We start from the raw sequence: 9,414 nt of genomic DNA, 5'->3' as shown, positions 1-9,414 counted from the left end.
GATGTCCAAGAGAGCTCGTGAATACTTCTGACATCATAAGAATGTCGAAGGGGCTGTGGGAGGGGCGCATGAACGAATCCTCTCGCTCGCTCGCTCTCCTTATCTGACCTCACGTCCAAATGTTCTTGGCTCGTGCGCTTAATAGCGCTCAGTCATCGTCACTTTATGTTCTGCTGTTTATGAGCGACCTGTATGAATGAAACGATTGAAAAATTGCTGAATTATGAAAACCATTAAAGGCTTAAAATGACAAGCAATAAAAGCTCCTTCTTCGGGACACACTTGCCAGATGTTCCTCAGCAGTCCTGCTCTCACCAAGTTCTCTGAGGAGGGTTGTTTCACATCTATTCTGGCCTGTTTTCTACAGAAAAGGGGGAAAAGAGAGACGCAACCAAACATCCATCAGTCATTTTTATAAGCGCTTCGATCTTTAAGTTGCCCATCTGTACGCAGAACTGCAACCAGTCTGCACATGTTCGGAACAGGGATTTCAAAAATGAAATAAACTGTATTCCCAAAAAATGCGGCCACCTGACAATCGGCTTGTTCCACATCCCTGTCCAAAACCATCGGCATCATTACCATCAGCTTTATGTTATTCTTTAGTAATAGTCACTACTCAGGGAATCGATCCAGGGTAAAACCCACTCATCCCAGGCACTGACACACCCCCATACCATGACAGACCCTGGTACTTACACACCCCATACCATGACAGACCCTGGTACTGACACACCCCCATACCATGACACACCCTGGTACTGACACACCCCCATACCATGACAGACCCTGGTACTGACACACCCTCATACCATGACAGACCCTGGTACTGACACACCCCCATACCATGACAGACCCTGGTACTTACACACCACCATACCATGACAGACCCTGGTACTGACACACCACCATACCATGACACACCCTGGTACTTACACACCCCCATACCATGATAGACCCTGGCACTGACACACCACCATACCATGACAGACCCTGGTACTGACACACCACCATACCATGACACACCCTGGTACTGACACACCCCCATACCATGACACACCCTGGCACTGACACACCACCATACCATGACAGACCCTGGTACTGACACACCCCCATACCATGACACACCCTGGCACTGACACACCACCATACCATGACAGACCCTGGTACTGACACACCACCATACCATGACAGACCCTGGTACTGACACACCACCATACCATGACAGACCCTGGTACTGACACACCCCCATACCATGACACACCCTGGTACTGACACACCACCATACCATGACAGACCCTGGCACTGACACACCACCATACCATGACAGACCCTGGTACTGATACACCCCCATACCATGACAGACCCTGGTACTGACACACCCCCATACCATGACACACCCTGGTACTGACACACCACCATACCATGACACACCCTGGTACTGACACACCCCCATACCATGACAGACCCTGGTACTGACACACCACCATACCATGACAGACCCTGGTACTGACACACCACCATACCATGACAGACCCTGGTACTGACACCCCCCCATACCATGACAGACCCTGGTACTGACACACCACCATACCATGACAGACCCTGGTACTGACACACCACCATACCATGACAGACCCTGGTACTGACACACCACCATACCATGACAGACCCTGGTACTGACACACCACCATACCATGACAGACCCTGGTACTGACACCCCCCCATACCATGACAGACCCTGGTACTGATACACCCCCATACCATGACAGACCCTGGTACTGACACCCCCCCATACCATGACACACCCTGGTACTGACACACCACCATACCATGACACACCCTGGTACTGACACACCCCCATACCATGACAGACCCTGGTACTTACACACCCCCATACCATGACAGACCCTGGTACTGACACACCACCATACCATGACAGACCCTGGTACTGACACCCCCCCATACCATGACAGACCCTGGTACTGACACACCACCATACCATGACAGACCCTGGTACTGACACACCACCATACCATGACACACCCTGGTACTGACACACCACCATACCATGACAGACCCTGGTACTGACACACCCCATACCATGACAGACCCTGGTACTGACACACCACCATACCATGACAGACCCTGGTACTGACACACCACCATACCATGACAGACCCTGGTACTGACACCCCCCCATACCATGACAGACCCTGGTACTGATACACCCCCATACCATGACAGACCCTGGTACTGACACCCCCCCATACCATGACACACCCTGGTACTGACACACCACCATACCATGACACACCCTGGTACTGACACACCCCCATACCATGACAGACCCTGGTACTTACACACCCCCATACCATGACAGACCCTGGTACTGACACACCACCATACCATGACAGACCCTGGTACTGACACCCCCCCATACCATGACAGACCCTGGTACTGACACACCACCATACCATGACAGACCCTGGTACTGACACACCACCATACCATGACACACCCTGGTACTGACACACCACCATACCATGACAGACCCTGGTACTGACACACCCCATACCATGACAGACCCTGGTACTGACACACCACCATACCATGACAGACCCTGGTACTGACACACCCCCATACCATGACAGACCCTGGTACTGACACACCACCATACCATGACAGACCCTGGTACTGACACACCCCCATACCATGACAGACCCTGGTACTGACACACCACCATACCATGACAGACCCTGGTACTGACACACCACCATACCATGACAGACCCTGGTACTGACACACCCCATACCATGACAGACCCTGGTACTGACACACCACCATACCATGACAGACCCTGGTACTGACACACCACCATACCATGACAGACCCTGGTACTGACACACCACCATACCATGACAGACCCTGGTACTGACACACCCCATACCATGACAGACCCTGGTACTGACACACCACCATACCATGACAGACCCTGGTACTGACACACCACCATACCATGACAGACCCTGGTACTGACACACCCCCATACCATGACAGACCCTGGTACTGACACACCACCATACCATGACACACCCTGGTACTGACACACCACCATACCATGACAGACCCTGGCTTTTGGACTTGTTGCTGATAACAGTCTGGATTTCATTTTTCAGGTCAGGTGTCCACATACTTTTGGCCAGATGTTTGTAACAGTGTACAGAGTATGTAGTCATTTTTCCTGCACAACCCTGTCTGTGTGTCCAGAAAATCCATTAAAATAATAACAATGATCATCATAATCATAATAATAATAAGATTAAATATTTCCTCTCAATTCTACACACTCACAGAACTCCAACCTGCTAATCTATCACACGGACTCGGTTCCAGCGAGCGTCATGTTTTACATTTTAATAATGAAACACTCACTGACGTTAGAAGTACAAGCCAAACGCGCGAAACCTCGTCCAGCTACAAGCATCGAAATCTCCTAACGTGTAAATCATCTGCGCTTTATTAACGTCAAATAAACTGCAGGTTCAGCCGTACTATATCATAAAAGCATTTTAATAACCGCAATAGTGCAGGAATGTGTGTCCCATATATTCAAATAGCTGCTTTTATAATTACTAAAAGAACAATTTCACTTATGAAAACATCTATTAAAAAGCTGCACGAGAGTCGACGTCTCAGCACTGACCTGGAGATGCTGGAGCCCGAGTTGCTTTATTTCTGTAATCAGGGGAGCGTTCTGCTTAGCACCATGCGAGAGGCACCTGGCAAGCGAAACATAGTGGCTCGCCAACGACCTTCTCCCACACGAGGCTCCAGCCAGTAAGCATGGTCCGATAGGGGCCAGCTGAGCCAATGACCTTTCTCTGACCAGCGCCGAATCAGCCAGAAAACCGGCACAGAACACGCTGCCCAAAAAGCAAAGCTGCTAAAATTAAAACACACACCTCACCATCCAGCTATTCCTGCTAATTGTGCAATTTCTAATCCAATAAAGAGACGGAGCCGTACTGTAAAGAGGGATTTGTGCTGTCAGTCAAGTATGTTAGATAAAACCTGACTGGAGGGGGGCGGCCGGGCCACGTCCGATATTAATGAGAATATTAAACCAGGAGACGGCGAGAACAGCGCCGAGAGTAAACAGGATCAGCATAGCTGAGATTCCTGCTAGAAGCTCCTTCACTTCTACTCCTTCATTTGATTTACTGCAGCACCACCAGAATCCTTCATACACCGGTCAGCCATAACATTAAAACCACCCCATTGTTTCTACACTCACTGTCCATTTGATCAGCTCCACTTACCATATAGAAGCACTTTGTAGTTCTACAGTTACTGACTGTAGTCTATCTGTTTCTCTGCATGCTTTGTTAGCCCCTTTCATGCTGTTCTTTAATGGTCAGGACCCCCACAGGACCACCACAGAGCAGGTATTATTTAGGTGGTGGATCATTCTCAGCACTGCAGTGACACTGACATGGTGGTGGTGTGTTAGTGTGTGTTGTGCTGGTACGAGTGGATCAGACACAGCAGCGCTGCTGGAGTTTTTAAACACCTCACTGTCACTGCTGGACTGAGAATCGTCCACCAACGAAAAATATATACAGCCAACAGCGCCCCGTGGGCAGCGTCCTGTGACCACTGATGAAGGTCTAGAAGATGACCGACTCAAACAGCAGCAATAGATGAGCGATCGTCTCTGACTTTACATCTACAAGGTGGACCCACTAGGTAGGAGTGTCTAATAGAGTGGACAGTGAGTGGACACGGTGTTTAAAAACTCCAGCAGCGCTGCTGTCTGATCCACTCATACCAGCACAACACACACTAACACACCACCACCATGTCAGTGTCACTGCAGTGCTGAGAATCATCCACCACCTAAATAATACCTGCTCTGTGGTGGTCCTGTGGGGGTCAGATCATCCATAGCTTGTCCAGGAATGGCTGTTCAAGCTTTTCCCTGCCGTACAGATGCAGCCAATCATGCCTATGTGTGGGCTCCCGGACGGTTGATAGCACAGCTGGTGGGCTAGCGCATTAGATCGCAGCACCACAATGCACATCCTTACAGTAATGGACTTGAAATGTTGAGATTCCTAAACAGGGTCACTTGGCCTTGACTTAATGTGTATGAAAAGTGCATGGCTTATTTTATGCATCTGTTAGCAATGGAGAGATGGCGTCTATATACTTTTGATCACGCAGCACGAGATTATGTTCCTAATTCTTGCCAGACTTCACTGTATCCTTCATTGCAAGATCTCTACTCGGAACAGATCTTGTTTGAATTGAAAGCAATTGATGTACTGAGGCCGGCGTGATGATGTATAATCCGTGTGCCATGATCTTCGCTGCACCTCCACACATGCCCCGTAAATCAAGTCTTATTTCTAGGCCTCCTCGATCAAAGGCCGAGCGCTAATTTTAGCAGCGGTGAAACCTGGGAGGCACGGAGTGCACGTAAGGTAGCTCTGAGATGATACGTATACCAGCGGGAAACGGTCCCGGTGCACTTCTGCCCTTAAGAGATGCCAGACAGAGCGGGCGCTATCAGTCCAGACGTTAGTGTCGGCCTCCTAACCGAGAGCTGGAACTTTCTCAGACGCCGCCGACACGGCCTGGTCACTCATTAACTAATGTACGGCTGGGCGGACGCGGACCCGACCTGTCGCCTCAGCAGAGGGAATTTACCCGCCTATTGATTCAGCGTTTTATTATCTGCAGCATATTGGCTCGATCGGTCTCGCAGCTGGCAGCGCTGACACACAATCCGCAGCCTTGAACGGATCAACTAGGTCACACAAAGACAAGCACTGGATCTTTAATTCTAACTTTTATACATTATACATATATACACCGTATATACAGTATATATATACACATTATATGTATAACATTAAAACCAGCTCCTTGTTTCTACACTCGCTGTCCATTTTATCAGCTCCATTTACCATATAGGAGCACTTTGTAGTTCTACAATTACTGACTGTAGTCCATCTGTTTCTCTACATGCTTTGTTACCCCCTTTCACCCTGTTCTTCAATGGTCAGGACCCCCACAGGACCACCACAGAGCAGGTATTATTTAGGTGGTGGATGATTCTCAGCACTGCAGTGACACTGACATGGTGGTGGTGTGTTAGTGTGTGTTGTGCTGGTATGAGTGGATCAGACACAGCAGCACTGCTGGAGTTTTTAAACACCTCACTGTCACTGTGGGGGTCCTGACCATTGAAGAACAGGGTGAAAGCAGACTAAAAAAGTATGTAGAGAAACAGATGGACTACAGTCAGTAATTGTAGAACTACAAAGTGCTTCTATATGGAAAGTGGAGCTGATAAAATGGACAGCGAGTGTAGAAATAAGGAGGTGGTATATATATGTATATATATATATATATATACTGTATATATACTGTATATATATATATATAAACAGAATGTGTGCAGGAAGGAATCCCAAAATGTTCACTGACCTTCAGTTAAGATGCACAATATGATCAAAAGTAAGTGGACACCTCAACGTGAGCATGTTCCGCCATTATGACACCCTCCACTCTCCTGTAAAGGCTTCTCACAATATTTTGGAGCATGTGGTAGATATTTGGACCCAGATATAGAATAGAAAGGTTTGGCTTTTCAGTGGGGTTGAGTCGTGTTTAAATGGGTTACACTGCACATATTGCACAGGTTCTGGTGGCAACAGCAGGGAACCAGCACAGTCCATTTCATACTTAGACCGGTTAACCAGTAGTTAACATAATTCTTTGCATTAATAATCTTTTTTTGCAAGAAGAAAAAGGATGCAGATGCTCTATATGGCCAAAAATATGCAGACACCACATATCAGCTGCTCAGAATCAAACACACAACCAAGTGTGTTTACTCTGTCTGCTTCGCATTTTTATTGCCTGATTGTAACATCGACTCTTAACAGTAAGAGCTTATCAGAGCTGTACTGTACTGTAATTTACTGCTTTTTATACAAAGATATAATTAATACTGAGCAGAATTAGGTTCAGCCAGTTGGTCCGGCCCTCCACAACAGTCCCCTTGGAACACTTAATAGCCCACATCTGCATTAGAGCAGTGGATACCGGCTATTCTTTTAAATGTGTGTGAAGAAGTCTGACCTACATCGTATTTAACATCACTGATGTAGAGAGAGAGAAAGAGAGAGAGAGAGAGAGAGAGAGAGAGAGATTAGGACGGAGCGAGAGAGGACACATGGAGAAAGTTCACCGTGTTCTTTCTCTTTCTGCTGTGCTGGGAAACCTTGATACGTCACGCCTCTTTATCTGAACCCAACTAAAAGCTTGTGTCCACGTTGTTAACAGCCACATGTGTCTGGTCATCTTCTCTTTTATTGCTGCTTTATTGCTCCTGTCACTTTCTAATAACGTCCAAATACAAAACCTCATTCTGAAAACAGTCGGGACTTTTTAGTGGATAAAATGCAAGAAAAAATGACAAGCATTGATTTGTAAAGCATCTTAATTAAAAAAAAGGATTAAGAAATGAATGTATTGTTTTAGCTTATCAGCATGATTGATTTTATTTGATGCCTGCAACACATTCCAAAAAAGGATGGGACAGGAGCAAATTAAGACCAGGGAGCAATGTGAACATTCTAAACTATGAGTGAATAATCCAGCAGTTTCATAGTAGACCAGGGGGTCGTACACTTTATAGCCAAAAGTATGTAAACACCTGATCCATGAGCTCGTTAAACATCCCATTTCAAAACCAAAAAATGAGCATTGTTATGGGGTTATCTTTCTACAAGATTTTAGTCTGTGTCTGTGAATTTGTGCCTATTCAGTAAAAAGAGCATTTGTGAAGGTATGCATGGTGGTTGGACGAGGCCTCACATCACCACAGATCTGGTCGGACTGGTCGAGTTGTTCTGCTGTTCTGATGAAGTCGGGGCTTTGTGCAGGTCACTGGAGTATGGAATGGTTTATACTCCTGAAACACCTAAACCTAAAGTCATTAGCACTGATGTCCACATACTTATGGCCACAGAGCGTGCATCATAGTACAAGCACACACAAAAAAACAACGTTCTTACATTAACATGTAGTAAAGGGTTATACGTGTAGTCAAAGTCATTATGCACAGTTAAGTCAAAAGTTCACACACACTTGTACACCTGCGCATTCACAGTGTGGTTCAGTAACCCTACTCATGACGAAACAACGTTCTAAGATAGCTTTTTGCTGTTATTTGCTGTCATATTAGAAAGTAACTTGATATATGATAAGTTGTGTTTTGGCAGTAATGGTGTAAAGCACAACCCTACTGGACTGTAGGGCAGCAGGAACTGTTCTGTGGTTTGGTGTGCTGTTTAAACCGATTCAGCAGATTCCGTTTGGTTCTCGGCCCGGCACCGCACAAAGCCGATAAGAGGATTCTGAGCGAGCCGTGAGATAAGCCGAAGTAAAAATTATGATCTGGGAACGCGCGTGTTGAAACGAGGAGGGAACGGACGGACTCAGATAGCGTCTCGGAACATTTTTCATGGAGATTTAGGGGCTTCTCCGTTCAGGGTGGTATGAATCCGGGTGGGTTCGTGTCGGCTGGAATGCCGTGTGATGAGAGTCTGTTTTCATCTCGTACAGCAACGTTTCTCAACCTGTAGTACTGATGTAAAAAAATCAAACACGTCTGATTGTACATCAGTCTGCAGCTATAACATTCAGAAACCTCATTCATTTATCTATTTCCTCATTCATACATTCATCTATGTGTTTATTTATTCATTTATTCATTAATTTATTAATTTATTCTCTTTTATTACCACCACTTTATCCCGGTCAGGGGTTCAAATGGGTCTGATTCATTGGGAAAAAGGCAGGAAACACCCTGGACACATCGCCAGTCCATCATGTGGCGTACACACACTACATGTTTTCGAATTTCTGGGAGGAAACCCTCACTGATACAGGGAGAACATGCAAACTCCACACAGAAAGGACCCTGGTCCCTTCTCACTGTGCCACCATGCCGCCCGATTATATTCTACATTCTAAATTCCTCTTCCTAGAAGCATCACTGTCTCCTTTTACTAAAACGAATCATTTATACATTTTTATCCTGCTCTGGTCTGGTGCCACCTGAAAACACTGGGCATGAGGGCAGGAAACGTCCTGGCAACTCACCTGTTCACTGACCCTCTCACATCAGGACCAGTTTAGAGCAGCAGTTACACATTCGCATGTTTTTGGGGGGGCGAGAGAAAGAAAAACGCAAAATGCCTGACATGCTCACTAATAATCTGATTGATGTCTGATTCTGGCACTAATCAGACTAATCAGAATGAAGATGAACAGGTTTTGTACATTAATTAGGGTAAATATGTGGAGAGGTGGGCGCTCATTGCTAGCCCACTACCC

Source organism: Trichomycterus rosablanca, chromosome 27, assembly GCF_030014385.1.
Source record: "Trichomycterus rosablanca isolate fTriRos1 chromosome 27, fTriRos1.hap1, whole genome shotgun sequence".
In the NCBI taxonomy this organism is placed as follows: domain Eukaryota; kingdom Metazoa; phylum Chordata; class Actinopteri; order Siluriformes; family Trichomycteridae; genus Trichomycterus; species Trichomycterus rosablanca.
Note: the sequence above shows the minus strand (reverse complement) of the source record.